Here is an 18,482-nt window from a genome sequence, read left to right as displayed (position 1 = left end):
GGGGGGCATTATTAGGATTAACCTTGACATGGGAGTAGTAACCAACAATTATTGGTTTTGGGCACATAGTTTTGTGTCCCATGGTTTTATGCCAATGATATTTGGTTAGAAAGTAGCCTAAAAATAGGCTTATTAGTCTCCATTGTAGAGATCTTGGGTTGAGAAAGTTTAGGTTCTCCACCCAATGTAAGGGACCAAGGTTTGAGCAAACCTCTCTTCCAAGCTTGGCTAGGGTTTTGGCCAAAAACTAATAAAATTTAATTAGATAGTTTTTCCCTGAAATTAAAATTCTCTCGAAATATTTTTTGGTGTTCTTTATGTGTATGTGATTTCTTTTGTATTACGTTATTAATTTTATTTTTCCTTGTACTTTATGTGTGAAATTTTTACTTTTTAACCATAAATAATCAACATTCATATCGTTGGTTCCATTGTAGCGAAATCGAATGGCACCTTGTAGGTATAGTAACTTAAACAGTCCATGAACCAAACCAAGCATCACCTTTCTTTGGCCAAAAATTTCAAACTTTGCTTAGATTCATAGTTCAATTTAGAGCCAATGCAACTTTTTCGATTAAACTCGGCTCTAAGATTTTGGCCAATTACAAAACGAGCAAAACCTCGTTCCTCTTTTGGAAAATTTCTCTCTCATCTTCCAGTATTTCTGTTTATGAGAACAACAGCATGAGTACCATCCAACCAAGAGGTTTTGGTTGTCAATACCACAGAACATATCCAACAACAACACTTAGAATGGACGGATGTAGGTTTGGCAACAACAGAAACGTTCTAGATGGGTGCAAGTCTCCCAAGAAAAGCTCGGCAATGGCAGAGATTTCTCCTCAAGTTCAAAGGGCACCAAGTTGACCATGTAAATCCACAAAGATAATCCAAAAATACATTCCACACTTTCACAAAGCTCTACTATTTCACTGCAATCTAAAATAAATTTCATGTAACACAGGGATTTCCAGACATGTGTCATTATTAAATAGGTTGATACGCTTTTATGTATATGTTATTGAATGACATCTACCTGTCCAATAATTTTAATGCAGCAAAACACTCTCAAGAATCTCATAGCTCACTTAGCAGATCTCATCCCAACACCAAATTGTTGTAAATCGTTGCAAGATGCCTCACCCAACAACTTGCTTTCTCATATGCAGCTACTCCTCTTTTTCATAGCTCCATTGCACCTTATATTGGCACTGGAAAATTCGTCATCCAATTCATTCATTTATATTGGAAATTCGAAGTGGAAGTTAGTGGATTGGCCATATAATGCAAACTTTTTGTGTTCTCGTTGAGAAGTATGTGAAATAGTGTGACATTTGTGAACAGAGTTGTTTTTTCTTAATTGGTTTTTGGCTCTATGATTTTGTGTGTTCTCACTTATTCTTAATCATCATATATCATATTGTAGTATTTTTTCACGTCATTGAAATTATATTACAAAGCCTACTGAAATTCACATTATTGAAATTCTATCATATTGTAGTATTTAATTAAATTGATCTTGATCTAAAGTTAAAGCATAGAAATTCATACAAACCCAATACATTAAAAGAGCGATTTATTTAAATTGACAAAATTCAATCATTATTATAATCATCGTTTACAATTTATATATAATTTAATTTAATGTTATCAATAATCAAAATTAAAATATTATATACAACTATAAAAAAATACAATTAAAATAATATTTTAATATCATTTAAATTAATAAAGCCAAGTTACAATTAAAGTAACTAACCGTAAGTAATAACAAAGAATGAAATCGGAAAATGTTATTTTTTATTTACAATTTTGAATACTGTCATTCGGACTCCAATGAATATACTATTGTAAATGAATGCATAAGAGTAAATATACATTCCTCCCCACCCTCTCACCAATTTAATCCTCCAGAATTAGGGGATACTAACCAAGAAGATAGCAACCAATTCCCCACTTCACTCAAACAAGAGCTTGCACAACACTATATATCCATCTCCCCAAAAACTTTGTACCCAAAACAACTATTATTGCACTCCCTGATCCAATGCATATTATTTCCAAAACTATCACTCCACACAAGAGAAGAGTCTTTCTCCCATAGAGGGAGAATCCTCCGTTTAAATAATACAAATTCAAATTAAAGCAGTCCATGCCGAGAACAATAGAAACATCTACTACTATCACAACCACTCTAACTGTAGAGAGTGGCATGGAATGAGTATGATACCATTTTTACTGCCTCCTTCTAATGCAACAAGTACTATCCAACTAATAGAGAAAATTAAGTTGACACAACCCACTATAAATAAGGTTATGAGGCTTAAAAGACTAGCTCCAAAAAGACAACACTTGGCAAAAATTGGTATTATTGGCATTAGAGCTAGATTTGACCACAACAACACTTATAAACACAGGGGAAGTAGACCCACTTCCTCTGTTGTCTAAAATGTAATCTCTCATTAACCTGTTACTTACTAGAGCACTAGAGAAGCCATCCACTTTTAATTTTGAACTAGAAAGTGAGCACAATGTTGATTAATATTTTTGTCAACCTCGTCACTACCAATGAAGCCGTGTTGTATTCTTCTTTTGCGCGGTATTCCCTCGACACGGAGTTTTCGAGGGCACCCAAAATGCTACTAAAAGCATGTATGATTAATCAAAGAACCCACACTAAACACTGAACTTAACACAACACAACATGAATTTCACATTGCCAAAGAATGTTTTTATACACACGATGAAGTTTCTCAATTCTGGTTGTTAGTGGCTTGATGCTACCTGAAGTCTCCCGAAGACTCGAGACCATCTCCTGAACTCTTGAGAAGAAACTAGACAACATAATAAATGCAGATGGTGGTTGGAATTATTAATGTTTTCCAACACTCCCCCTTAATTCCAACCATATGACAAATACACAAAATACACTATAGCACAATACATAAGACATTATAAACATACTCTTAATTGACATGCCTGTTGGTCTAAGTCTTAGCTAGGCTTACAGCATAATATGGATTTTCTACAACACAAAACTTACTTCTACAATACTCAAATTTTTCCTTCCCAAGAGGCTTAGTGAATATGTCAGCTACATTCTCATTTGTATTACAATATATTAAGGCAACTTCTTGTGATTGTGCCTTTTGTCTTACAAAATGATATTGTATGTCTATATGCTTTGACCTTGCCTGACATACAGGATTGTTCCCCAATTTGATAGTGCTTTGATTATCACATCTGATCACTATAGGTTCTCGTTGACCTTCACCAACATCTTCAAGTATTCTTCTAAGCTATATAGCTTCACAGGTGGCACTACATAATGCTTTATACTATGCTTCAGTTGATGACAAGGAAATTGTTGCCTGTTTCTTACTGCTCCATGATATAGCTCCGGATCCTATATTGAAGATGTATCCAGTGGTGGATTTCCTGTCATCTGGATTCCCAACCCAATCAGAATCAGAATGACCTGTCAATTCAACATTAAAATCATTAGTATACTCAATACCAAAATTGATAGTTCACTTTAAATATTGAACGACCCTTTTTGCATCTAACCAATGGCTTTCATGAGGCTTTGCCATGAATTTAATAAGTATGCTTATTGCATAAGCAATGTCTGGTATAGTGGTAGTGAGATAATTCAAACTTCCCACTAATTTTTGATACAATGTTCCATTCACCTCTTTTCTTCCATCATCACTTCTCAATTTGATATTTTGTTCCAATGGAGTACTCACTGTGTTACATCCATTCGTATGAAATCTCTTTAGTACTTCATTTGTATATTTGCTTTGTGTGATTAAGGTTCTTCCATCATCTCTCCATACTTCAAGACCTAGACAATAGTGCATCTAACCAATATCCTTCATCTCTGTGATAACTTCTTTTTTATATCCTTAATCAATTTATCAACACTCCCTGTTATTATTAGATCATCAACATACATAGAGAGTAATAATATATCCCCATTTTTATCTGTCTTGACATACAAATTAGGACCATTTTTTCTTTTGTTAAATCCTTTCTGAAAGAAGAATTTATCTATTTTCTCATACCAAGATCTAGGTGCCTGTTTTAGTTCATATAAAGCCTTTTTTAACTTTCATACAATATGTTCTTGTCCCTTCTTTACAAATCCTTCTGGTTGATCAAGATAAATCTCTTATTTTAAGTCACCATTTAGAAAAGCTGACTTCACATCTAATTGATGTAGCTTCCAATCATATTTAGTTGCCAATGCTATCATTATTCTGATTGTATTCATTTTTGCAACCGGAGCAAAGGTATCTTCATAATCTATACCTTATTTTTGTGAATAACCTTTTGCAACCAATCTTGCCTTATACTTGTCTATGCTACCATCTGCATTAAATTTTGTCTTGTACAACCATTTTGATCCTATAGGAACTTTATTTTCAGCTAATTCTATTAATTCCCAAGTTTCATTTTTCATTATAGAGTCATATTCTTATTTCATAGCTTCCATCCATTCTTTATGATTTTTAGCTTGTTCATAATTTAAAAGCTCAAAAACTGTCATTACTCGAGACATTAAAGAATAATATTTATACCTGATAGGGGTTTGAATTTGTCATTTTGACCTTCTTAGAGGTTCATTAGACTGTGGAGTACCTTCTCCTTGTTGGGTTGTGTTATATTCTTTCCATGACTAACTCCCATATATTAGGTGGGCGGACCTACCTATGGTTTTGTGCATGGTTTCTACACATGGTCGATGGTTTTCGGTCCATGGTATTGGATGTTTCAGCATGTATATATATGTATTGTAACATTGAAAGGAACATAATGAAAAACCAATCTGATAGTCCCAGTTTTGGGATCCATGGGAAAATCTCTGTGTATATTTGTTTTATATATTATTCTCTCGAATTTGTTTATTTTCTGTTTTATAATCCATATGCAGGTAATTTCTGTATGGGGTTAAAACCTACATTTGGTATTAGAGTTGTTTTGGCTTCAAGAGGATGCCATTGTTGCTAAGGGGTTAAGCTAGGGCCTGTGGTAGACCCTGTTTAGTAGGAGATCTGTGAGATCGATTTTGGTGGTGAAAGAATATGGCAAGCAATGGAAAGATAGAGATCAAGAAATTTAATGGTCAGAATTTTGAGTTGTGGAAACTCAAGATGGAGGATCTATTGGTGGATAAATATTAGTGGATCACAGTAGATCCAAGTACTAAACCAATGGGAGTGTCTGATGAAGAATGGAAGAAGTCGGATCAAAAGGCAAAGAGCACAATACAATTGTGTGTCTCAGACTTAGTATTGTTGAATGTATCAGGAGAAGCTATGACAAAGGCTTTGTGGGTAAAGTTAGGGACTTTGTACCAATTTAAGTCTCTGGTGAATAAACTGTTCCTATAGAAAAAGTTGTATAACCTGAGGATGAAAGATGGAGACTCGGTGACAAAGCATTTGAACGCATTTAATATTGTGGTAAGTCAGTTATTATCTATTGATATTAGAATTTCAAATGAAGATAAGTGCATCAGTTTGTTGTATTCTCTACTAGATTCGTAGGATAGTCTGGTTATTGCAATAGGTAGCAATGCAACTACCTTGTAGTTTGATGAAATAGTCTCATCCTTATTGACGGAGGAGATGAAATGGAAAAATATGGAGAGCCAGAATGGTGATGCCTTATCTGTACGAGGAAGGTCCCGAAACAGAAACAAAAATAAGTCATCGAGTGGGAGATCTAAATTTAGAGGGAGATCTAAATCTCCAGGAAAACTTGTAAAGGTGTGCTAGAAATGCAGAAAGGAAGGGAACTACAAAAGGGACTATAAATCTAAATCTCCTAGCAAAGGAAAGGGATCTAATGATTCTCCTTCTGTAGAGGCGAAAACCACCTCAAATGAAGGTGGGGATATGTACTTAGCTTCTTCAAGTACACATGTAGATCATGAGGTATGGTTGATTCACTCAAGTGCATCCTTTCACTTCACTCCCCATAGAAAGTGGTTCTGCAAGTATGAGAAATATGATGGTGGTGATGTCTTCTTGGGGGATGACAGGAAGGCTAAAATAGTTGGTCGTGGAATTCAGTTGAATTTGTAAGGTGGAAGGATTAGAACATTTCCAGGTGTTCTGCATATTCCTACATTGGTTAGAAATCAAATTTATGTAAGCAAGTTGGAAGATGCAGGTGTAAAAACAGTGTTTGAGAAGGATACCTGTAAGATGGTTCAGGGAGAATTAGTATCGATGCAGGGAATTCAGATTGGAACTTTATACACGCTGCAAGGTAGCACTTTTGTTGATGGCTACAACAGTTCTATGGCTCCTAAAAGTGGAGCATAAAATCTAGTGATCTCTGGAGAAAATACCATGCTATGGCATCAAAGGTTTGGACATATTGGAGAGAAGGGCCTTCGAATAATTCATGATAAACGTATGGTAGAAGGTATGAATAATAGCTCTCTGGATTTTGATTTCTGTGAAAATTGTGTATATGGGAAGCAAAATCGGGTGAGTTTCCCCTCTGGTGGTAAGAGGGTGAAACAGATATTAAAGCTTATGCACAGTGATGTGTTTGGACTTGTGAAGGTTCCATCACTGGGTAAGTTTGTGTACTATGTATCATTGATAGATGACTTCTCAAGTAATACATGGATATATTTCCTTAAGAAGAAATCTGAAGTCTTTGATAGGATTAAAGAATTTAAGGCTCTAGTGGAAAACCAGACAGAGAAGAAGATAAAGGTGTTGAGGATAGATAATGGTGGAGAGTTTTGCAAGAAGGAATATGAAGAATTATGTAAGAAGTGTGATATAGCACAACAGAAGACTACTCCATACACACCTGAGCAAAATGGAGTTGCAAAAAAAATGAACAAGACATTGATGGAAAGAGAAGGAAGCATGCTCAGTGGTGCCAGGTTAGGACAAGAATTCTGGGCAAAGGCGGTAGAGACTTCATATTACCTGGTCAACAGATTAACTTCATCAGCGTTGGAGGATAGGACTCTACAAGAAGTATGGACTCGTAAGAAACCCTCTCTTTCACATCTAAGGGTATTTGGATGTGATGCATATGTACATGTTCCAAAGGAGAAAAGAACAAAGTTGGATAGTGAATTTGAAAATTGCATCTTTATTAGGTATAAGGATGGTTAAAAGGGTTATAAACTTTGGAACCTATTAATAAGAAAGGTTGTGTACAACTGAGATGTGGTGTTTAGAGAGGTGAAAGATGTTATTAAACATGAAGTCCAACCAAAGGAACCTGAGAAGATAGAGTTTGAGCTAAAGGAGGAATAATCAAACTCTACAGTAGAAGAGGAATCAGAAGATGAAGAGCCACAAACTCCAGTTGTGAGAAGATGAGTTCGAGAAAGAAGGTAGCTAGAAAGGTATAGTACATCTGCTTTATATTCAATTTTTGCTTTATCTATTACTGATGATGATCCTAGAACTGTGAAGGAAGTAGTAGATTCAGAGGATGGAAAACTCTGAAGAGAGGCCATGGTTGATGAAATGGCATCTTTGCACAAAAATGAGGCTTGGGATCTGGTGGAGTTTCTGGCTAGAAGGAAACCCATTGGTAGCAAATGGATCTTCAAGAAGAAGACAAATGCAAAAGGAAAGGTGGAGAAATACAAAGCTTGGTTGGTAGCAAAAGTTTACTCCCAGGTGTCGGGAATTGATTTTAGTGATATTTTTTCTCCTGTTGCCAAGGTAGCTTCTATTAGATTAGTTTTATCTGTTGCTGCTACTTTTGATTTTGAGGTAGAACAGATGAATGTGAAGATAAAATTTCTTCACAAGGATCTGGAAGAGGAGATCTACATGAAGCAACCTGAAGGCTTTGCAATGAAGGGGAAGAAAGAACTAGTATGCGAGTTAAAAATGTCTCTCTATGGGTTAAAATAGTCACCAAGGATGTGGTATCAGAAATTTGATACATTTATACAGTAACTTGGTTTCACCAAAATAAAATCATATCACTGTGTGTATTTTAAATTAATTGGTGACTGTGTTATTTATCTAGTCTTGTATGTGGATGACATGTTGCTAGTTGGAAATGACAAAGAAATTATCCAAGATTTGAAGACCCAATTGTCCTCCAAATTCGACATGAAAGATCTTGGTGCTGCAAACTATATTTTGGGCATGGAAATTAAAAGAGATCGGGCAAAGAGGAAGCTCTGGTTAAACGTTAAGACAATACTGCAGAGGTTTAATATGCAGGATAGTAAACCGGTGAAGGTTCCTATTCCCGTAGGTGTGAAGTTATCTTCTGAACAGTGTCCCAAGACACAAGAAGAGGAAGAGGACATGTTCCATGTTCCATATGCAAGTTTAGTTGGTAGCTTTATGTATGTGATGGTTTATACTAGACCAGACATTGCACATGCAGTGGCAGAATTGAGCACGTTTATGTCAAAACCGGGGAAGGAGCACTGGAAAACAGTGAAGCGGGTTTTCAGGTATTTGCGTGGCACTAGTGATTATGGTTTATGCTACCAAGGAAGACTAGGATTGAACAGAGTGTTGGATATTCCTGGCTTTGTTGATGTAAACTGGGCTGGAGATCTGACTCAGAGAAGATCTACAAGTGGGTATGTGTTTAACCTATTTGGAGGTGTAGTTAGTTGGATTAGTGAGAAATAATCTGTAGTGGCACTATCAACTATAGAGACAGAATACATGGCAGCCACTCATGTAAGCGAGGAAGCAGTTTGATTGCAAAGATTGTGTTCAAGTATGGGGTTATTACAGGGAGCTATAAGGATAGACTGTGACAACCAAAGTGCAATTTTCTCGGCAAAGAACCCTACTTATCATTCAAAGACAAAGCACATTGATGCTCAATATCACTTTGTGAGGGATATTATAGAAGACAAAAAGGTGTTACTGGTAAAGGTGGACACTTTGAAGAATACTGCAGATGCATTGACAAAATCTGTGAACTCTGTGAAGTTCTCTTGATGTAGAGAAACAATGGGTGTTGCAGGGCTAGATAAATGACTAAGCTCTCCTATGGCCCCTTGTGGAAAGAAAACAACAAGTGGGAGAATCTTGGGTTGTGTTATATTATTTCCACAACTAGCTCCCCCAGTTAACTAGGGGAATAGAGGGGGGGCGGAGCCCCCCTTCATTGTGTTGACTACGCAGTAGAAGGGTCACAAGGGGGTGGTTAGCCCCCATCTATGGTTCGGGGCATCGCCCTGGGGAAATTTTTTTGGGACCCTATATTAGGTGGGCGGACCTACCTATGGTTTTGTGCATGGTTTTCGCACATGGTTTTTGGCGCGATGGTTTTCGGTCCATGGTATTGGATGCTTCAGCATGTGTATATATATATATGTATTGTAACATTGAAAGGAACATAATGAAAAATCAATCTGGTAGTCCCGATTTTGGGATATAGGGGAAAATTTCTGTGTACATTTATTTTATGTGTTATGCTCTTGACTTTGTTTATTTTCTATTTTAGAATTCATATGCAAGTAATTTTTGTAGGAGGTTAAAACCTACACTCCTCTTCCTCTTCTCTTTGGAGTGCCTTCATCACTTATTTTTGGACTTTGACTCCTTGACATGTCTTTTGGAATGTCCATGTGTTCTTTAACTTGATTTTATTCCACAACTTCTTCTTCTTGCTTAAAGCTGTCATAAGGAGACTGCCATACATTACGTTCATCTTATTTTATTTTTTTTATCTACATGCTCATGAAATGTAACATTTCTACTTGCAAAGACCTTGTGAGTACTTGGATCATACATTTTATATTCTTTTTTATTAGTACAATATCCAATAAAAATGCATTTGATGGCTTTGACATCCAACTTTTTCCTATCCTATTTAGGAATATGAGCAAAGTCCTTGCATCCAAATATCCTTAAATGACTAACTTTAGGTTTAAAACCATAAAATGCTTCAAATGGTGTTTTTTGCTCAAGATACTTGGTAGGGCTTCTATTTTTAAGATATACAACTATATTAATGGCTTCCGCCCAAAAATTATTAGAAAGTCCTTTACTTTTTAACATACTACGAGCACATTCAACTAATATTCAATTCTTTCCCTCAGCTACTCCATTTTGCTAAGGTGTATGTGGTACTATAAATTGTTTCATAATTCCATTTTGTTTGTAACATTTGATAAAAGCTCCTAAAGTGTACTCACCACCTTTATCTAATCGAAGAATTTTAATGCCCTTTCCTGTTTGCTTTTCAACCATACTCTCGAATTCTTTAAAGTATTCAAACACATCACTTTTGTTTCTTATTAAGTACACCCAGGTGTATTTAGTACTATCATCAATAAATATAAGAAAGTAGTATGTTCCACCAAGTGACTTAGTTTGGATTGGACCACATACATTAGTATGCACTATTTCAAGTATTTCACGTTTTCTTCTATTTTCATGCACAACAAATTCTTCCCTATGTTGTTTTCCTAGTGCACAACCTTCACATTCAAAGTGTTCACCCTTAATATTTAGAAGGCCTTCTACCATCAATTTCTTTTGTAGTAACATCAAGTCATTATGATTTAAGTGTCCTTACCTTTGATTCCAAAACTCTATATTTGACATGCCTATTGATGCCAAATCTTGATGCCCATTCTTCATTACATCCAGATTGTATAATCCTCCAACTCGCATTCCTTTTGCAACAACCTTGTAGTTGTCCTGCACATCCTTTACCAAACAATGTGATTTCACAAATTCAACTTTTAAATGTTGATCTATAATAGTAGAAACTTAAATTAAGTTCTTCTCTTATCCTCGAACATACACCACATTTTGAATTTGTTTTTCTTGTCTATTAGACATCATAACACTTATATCACCATATCCTTTAATTTCATGTGATCTATTATCTCGTAAATAGATGTGTCCATCATTATTAACCTCGTGATAAGTATCGAACCAACCTCTTTTGCATGACATGTAGATTGATGCACTAGAATCTATAAACCAAGCATTATCATCATCAGTTTTTGTTGATAAAGCAGCATTGGACACAAACAATTTAAGATTGCTAAAGTCGTGACTAATTACTTGATCTCTATCAACATAATTTCTTGAATGCCTTCTTTGTTTAAATTGATCAGACCTTCTTTTCATGCAATTCTTAGCAAAATGACCAATTTTTCCACTGTAATAACACACATAATCTCTACTTGATTTGGTATTTTCCCTTGGTAAAGGTGTATCTTGAAATCATTTTACCTCTCGCTTTTTTCCTTTATTTTTCTCCCATTGTTTGCCTTTGAGGGATTGTTTCCCTTTAGCCATCAATGCTAAATGTGAATTAGGAGATTTTTGTTTAAGACTTCTTCTCTGCTCTTCTTCTTGCCTAAGTATACCTGCCAACTCATCAAAAGTAGGAGCCTTCTCGCTAGCTGAAAGACTAGTGATAAACATTTGATATTCATCAAGCATTCCATTTAATGTCACGGTAACCAAGTCTGTACTAGATATTGTTTCACCAATGTCACCTAATTTATCCTTTAGATCCTTAATTTTAGAAAAAAATTACTGACACTTTCATTCTCTTCCATCTTAATTGAAAGAAGCTTACTCTTTAAATACAATATTCAATTTGTAGTCTTCATCTCACACAAATTTTTAAGAGTGTCCCATGTATCCTTGAATGTTTTGCACTCTCTAATGTGTGGAATAATGTTGTCCTTAACAGACATCCACAAAAGCACCTTCTCTTTGTTTTCCTATCGCTCCAAATCTTGAATTGCAGCATCTGTGGCTTGAGGGGACACTGACTTGACTTCAGCACCAGACACAATCGCTCATATATTGTAGCCTTCCATCAAAGTCTGAAACTTAAACTTCCAATTTGCATAATCTTCACCATCTAGCTTGTTAGAATCTGATAGATAAGACTCTGCTAAAACATTTTCCATAATATTAATCTTATGGATCCTCCAACCAATAAATTTAATGACTCCTTAATCACAAATATAACTCCTCAAGCAAAGAAAAAGTCCTAAAGTTATATTGAACTTCACAAATCAAAAATATTATTGAACAATGTGCCTCCCTCCTCCTTTTTAAGTTATATATATAATTTTTATAATAACAAACAAACCATGATTTCATAAAGCAACCATGAATCTTTCTTAACAATCACCAATTTTAAAAGGAGTTGTCTAATGAGGCAGAGGAATTGCCTGGACGACCAAAAGTGGTCGGAATTCAGGCAAAAAAATTTCAAAAAATCTTGTAGAGGCAGTATTTGAATTCTGTTTTTGATAGTGGAAATGGATTCAACACCATCAAAAACGTCTAGGACACCTAAAATTTTGAAGTTTAACAACTATAACTTGGATTTACAAAAATCCTTGCCGGATTTCCTTTAAATATAACCGGAATTTCCATAATTTTCCTGGCAACCCCTACGAGAATTTCCATAATTTTCCGGCCTCGTTAGACTATGCGATATTAAAAAATGTTAGGAAACCAATCATTAATCAACACCAACAAACAATTTTCACTTAATTGCAAACTTCCACGAAACTCGAGAGCCCAACATCCAAAAAACTACTACAAATATATTTTTATGACCACTATTCACTTTTTTACTTATAACCAGAATTTATACCTTTTTTATTTTTATTTTTTTCACTTAGTCTGAACTTGATGAAAAACTGAATTTTTTTTTCTAACATCAGTTGTTTTTATCATAAAATATAAAATGCGTGTAAGCACCATTGACTATCAATAGAAAACCATTATGGTATAAGGAAATATAACCTTACACTATAGCTATTTTCCAGCAACCAAAATGTAGACAATTCACAGGCTTCTTTCAATGCTCTAATAGACATTCAAAAACGGACTCCTCGCCCTTGTTTACTCCACAGACCATAGCTCTCCACAGACAGGTTTCTTACTGCACGTTTAAAGCAACTCTGCTTGCACTAGAACTCTCAGGGCGATGCAGAAATCTCCTCTCCCACAAATTAAAAACTATGACCAATTCGCCCTTCACTAGAATCTTGTGTGTTGGACACTCTGTAACAAACACTCAATGCTCAACATAGCCACATATCTCTCAACTGATTGCTCACAGAGAAACTCCACGTTCTTAAATCACTTCTCCACGCGGATTGCAAGTTCACGGTAGCTGTAGAAGAAAAACAACTCACTGCATTGCACCCAGACTTCCCTTAAAGGTTAACACGACTGTCTCAAGAGTTCACACAACTCTCTCTCACAGAAGAGCCTTAAGCTCTCAACACTCAACCAACGATCTCTCATAGAAGAGCCTTAAGTTCTCAGCTCTCAACCAGGCAGCACTCGAACTTGGCTCTGATACCAAATGAGAGAACCCACACTGAATACTGATTTTAACACAACATAGCATGAATTTCACATTGCCAAAGAATGGTTTTATACACGCGATGAAATTTCTCAATTTTGGTTTTCGGTGGCTTCTTCAGGACGCTACGTGAAGTCTCCCAAAGACTTGAGACCATCTCCTGAACTCTCGAGAAGAAACTAGACAACGCATCAAATGCAGATAGTGGTTGGAATTATTAATGTTTTCCAACATTATTATAACTCCTATCGTTTTGTTATCTTTAGGATTGAACAATCTGCTCAACATCTTTGTCTAATCACCTTTTTTCACTGGTCTTTGTCCAATCACCTTCGTTCACTGGAATGCAGATGCAGGCACCTGACCCTCCAACGAATGACTCTGAAGAACTATAATCGAGTGTTGAGCAGGCCGCAACAGGTGATTCCATCTCAGAATCACCCTCTCTCAAATGCCTATTTCTAGGTTGATTGGTCTCCACATGCAACAGGCCTTGGTTGCACCCATGGTGTAATGACCCCTGGTAACTTTCAAGGCACTGCTTTACCAATTATTGCAGTTAAAAAAAAATTTGTAACTCTTCCATTGGAAAGAAGAAAAACTTCCAAGAGAAGGCCAAGAAGATATTGTGACCCTGAGGCAGGAAGAGAGAAAGGAGAAATCATAAAATATCTTAGAACTGGCTGACCAGTTGGGTTTGTCTCAGAGTTACGGTTATGGCTAACTCTGGTTGTGACCAAATAGGCTAAAAATAAATGTTACAGAACTATCCTATGAAAACTAACCTGGAAGTGAAGCAAGCTCGAGGGAGATGCAGTGATATAGACTAATCTCAAAGTTGGATGGAGCGTTGCTTGTTCTAGTGGTTCGTGGCTTTTCACAACAAGAGATAAGTATTAAAAATATGTCTCTGTAATTATTTTTAAAAGAAAAGAGACATAGCTTTGGACTAGTTCAGATAAAACCTGTATTGGGTTGGACTGCTAGATTGGGTGAGCTTGTTCAGAAACCTTGGCAACAGAGGAGAATCTTTGTAAAACCCTTCTCTAAGAAAGAGACTTGGATGATGGGTTAATTCCTCTCTTACTGTTGTGGGAGCATCAACGAGGCACTCCCATTTCCATGGAGTCTTAAGAATAAGTCAACCAGGGTGAGGAACACTTTATTTAAACAGTTCCCAAGAAAGAAAACAAGTCAGAGAAGTATGGGACCTATTAATACTATGTCGAATTAATGATTGGAAATTTGGAAAATAATTTTAACAACAAATTCACTAGAAAAGTTGTAACTATAACTTGATTGATTGAGTACTTATTGCTAATTATATATTCATGTTGTCAAATCTCATTGATGTCCTTATTTTTGTTGCTAAATACGTAACTTATCAGGAGGTCACACAATCAAATTTATTCCACACCCTTAGGGTTAAGCCTTACTAACCATAAATGCATTTCATGCCTTTTAAAAGTATTATATTAATCCATCCCAATGTTATCAGTCGGCATCAAAATTTAACACATGCCGTAAAACACAGTTTTACCAGTAAATAGGAAATACAGGAGAAATTCTCAGATTTACGAGTGCCGACAACAACGGCCAGAGTAAACTCATATTACAACAAGATTAAAATAAAACTCAGCGTATTTGTTGACACATAATCCTTGTGATTGGGTGAATTATTGTAAATAAATAATTGAGAAATGTGAACAGTCATCGGGAGATGAACTGAACAGTCTCTCCCTCATGTATATAACAAACCTACCTGATTGAATGAATATACGAATCAGTTATTTGTTTTGTGGAGTTACTGCCTGGCCTGACATGGTATCAGAGCCAGCTTCTTTTTAGCTCTTGTTCTTTGTAACTCCCTCCTGCATAGTCTGCTCATATTCTGCCCATGTTCTGCAGGCTGACATGTCTGTCATATCCCTGCGAAATCTCAGTCATTGTTTAATAATTTCGTTGTGTGTGAGTTCCATTTTGCTATGCGTTATACGCATGGATTCGTTGTGAGTCTCAACCCAAGCCTGCGCCTGCCTGTTCTTCTGAATACATTAATCGCTCTCTGGCTGGCCTGACATGGTCTGACTGTTCAATTCTCTGACTGTCATAAACGTTTCAAAAAGGGCGTTATTGCACCTGCGCCTCCATTGCATGAATTGCTTCACCTGATTATGCTACGCCTCCATTGATTATACTCTGCGGATTCCCACATCTCACCTGCGCCTCCATTTGTTTTCTGTAGCGACCGTTAACCAAAAGCCTACTCCACCGAGCAAGTCATCCTTTTGTTTGTCTCAGGCCGCCGGGATCATTCTTTTATCTTAGTACTCGCGTGCCTTACCTGAGCTGCGAGAGTCCGTGATTTGAATCAAGGTCTTCATCCAACTCACCAACTACACTAATGTTATCTCCCCTGATGATGTACAAGCCCAAGACAAGTTGCTCAACTCCTGTCCTGGTGGAATAGACCCGCTCATGAGATTCATCCATAATGAGATTGGTGGCCTGATCATATCCCTTCAATATACCCACTATGTTACGGCCATCGTTGGTAATGACGGATATTGTTTCATCGACTAAATCCTCCAAGCCTGAGATAATAGACATGGCGGAATGCGTATAAGAAGTAGCGCACAATAATATTGATTTGGAAATACGACGACAAGAGAAGCTGAACAGATTTAAGCAACGAAAGAGAAAAAAAACGAAGCCTGTTCGGATTAAACTCCACGCCGGCTAAATACACAACGAGATTACCATAGGAGAGTCCGTGATTTGAAGGCTTCAGAGGTCTGCAGCTCGAATCCATTTTGTGTCGTTCTGCTTTGGCGGTTATCAGGCGCTCATTGGTATTCTTTTGATTTCGCTGAGAAGAGATTTGGTGTATGCGCTCTGCGGTTTTATTTTTTGAGAACGAGGTCTCGGTTCGCCAGAGAAGAGTCCACAACAGCCGCATAGTCACAAGTTATGTGGAGTCCAGCAAGGTGTTGAAGAAGGTGAATAGTATCAATACGCAATTTTTTTTTAAATCATTTGAATGGTATAGTTACAGCATGCTGCGTTGTATAGTTAAAGCATTGAAGTGATATGTAATATATAAATATATTACATTTTAAAACATTGAAGTGATATATCAATGAAATGCTGGATGCTTTTATCAAACATTGGAGGGATTTGAAGAAAATAAGTTTGGAGAAAATATAGTGCATAAAGTTGTAGTGTAAGGAAGAGATTTCAAATCTTTTTGCCCTTTTGAGTACAATTTCACTGTATATCAGCAGAAGTATTTTTTCTATCAGAAGAAGTATTTTTTTTACAGAATGCATTCAATCATCTCTATGGTAGGAATAGTTTTCACTAGCAAGGAGAACTATCCTGAATGGTCCCAGATGATAAAACACATCCTCATCTTCAATGAGTTGTGGAAATGAGTATGTGTCAGAGAAGGAGACAATGACCCAGTACAGCCTACCTCAGACAAGAGCTCGTCATTTAGGAAAACAAGAACAACAAAGCCTATGCATTAATCGCAACATCTGTAAATGAAGAGGTGAGTCGTCATATTTCATCATATTCAACTGCCTTTGAAGCTTTACAAAAGTTGAAAGAACTCTATGACTCACATTCTGCACTTGAATTTGTTCAGCTTATGATTAAACTCTTCACTCTTGAACTGAAAAATAATGATCCTCTTGCTCTTGCATCTAAAGTAAAGTCTATAATGCATGATATTAAATCCACTAAGGTTGAGCTGGATATCCCTCTTATTGCTTTTCTCAAGGCACTCTATCCTACTTACTCCAATTATCTTGAATCTTTACAAGCAAATGGAAATCTTAAAGATATAACCTTTGACTCTCTTGTGAAAAAGTTTGCTGAAAGAGAGAAAGCCTTTGGAAAGAAGACAACCCCTGAATCTTCTGAAGAGACTGTGTGCCTTGCTCATAAAGAAAAGCATCCTGCTCAAGATTCTACAAGAGGAAGAGGTGGACGAAGAGGAAGAGGAAGATATTTCAGAGGTAGGGGGGGTAGACATTCTCAAGGAGAAAAGGCAGACTTACATTGCATTCACTGCAAAAGAAATGGATCACATGATGCCTCTACATGCAAGCTACCATGGGACAAAATTGAGCAGAAAAGAAACCAACAGAAAGGTAAAACTGATGATACAGACAAAGGTAAAGCACCTAAATCCGCTCATTATATTGAGGCACAATGTAACATTGGAGTAAATGAAGATTTGTTTAATGCTTCACTTGCTTCTTCGAAAAACGATTGGTTGCTTGATTCAGGAACAACCTGTCACATGACTCATAGAAAAGATTTTTTTGAAGATTTCACTGACAATGTTGATGGAGCAGTATACTTTGCAGATCAGTCAAAAATCAAGCCATCAGGGCTTGGCACAATCAGGCTTAAACTGCCTGGTCTTCCAGACTTTCTTCTGGATCATGTTCTATATCTCCCACAGCTCAAGAGAAACTTGCTGTCCTTGGTCCACATCCGCCAGCAAGGTCACTCCATTCATATGTTTGATGGCAAGCTTGAGGTAAGAAAAGCTTCTGACCACTCACTTTTCATGAGGGGAATAGAAGAAGAAAGGCTTCTCAAACTACTAGGAACCTCTGCTCATGCACAACATTTCTCATCATGAAGAAGGTACACTTCCATCAAGTTTCTTATGGCATGCTAGATTTGGACATTTAAACTATGACAGTCTCCGCTTATTGAAGAAAAATGGTGTTGCTGGTTTGCCTACAATTACTAGGAAACATAAGCAATGTGATGCTTGCATTCTAGGAAAGCATAGCAAACAGTCTTTTCATAATTCACATTCAAGAGCACATAGGAAGCTTGAACTCATTCATTCAGATTTATGTGGTCTAATGCCTGTTCCTTCTGCAAATGGAAATAAATATATCATGACATTTATTGATGATTACACTAGAATGTGTTGGGTTTATTTATTGAAGAACAAATCTGATTCCTTTCAAACATTCAAGAATTTTCATAAATGGATTGAAAATGATGCACAATCTCATATTGGGTCTATTCGCACTGATAATGGAAACTATCTTCGCCAACATGGGATCAAACATCAAACAACTATGCCTTATAATCCCCAACAAAATGGTGTCGCTGAAAGAATG

General features: G+C 36.5%; 1 pseudogene; it reads right to left on the bottom strand.

The window, feature by feature from the left end:
* Positions 1 to 15,345: 15,345 nt before the first annotated feature.
* Positions 15,346 to 15,939, bottom strand: LOC149243121 (sm-like protein LSM8 pseudogene; annotated as a pseudogene).
* Positions 15,940 to 18,482: the final 2,543 nt, after the last annotated feature.

The sequence above is a fragment of the Pinus tabuliformis genome, chromosome 8, assembly GCF_031772625.1.
Source record: "Pinus tabuliformis cultivar Carrire ecotype Pingquan chromosome 8, CPIR1, whole genome shotgun sequence".
In the NCBI taxonomy this organism is placed as follows: domain Eukaryota; kingdom Viridiplantae; phylum Streptophyta; class Pinopsida; order Pinales; family Pinaceae; genus Pinus; species Pinus tabuliformis.
Note: the sequence above shows the minus strand (reverse complement) of the source record. Positions and strands in the feature narration are given on the sequence as shown.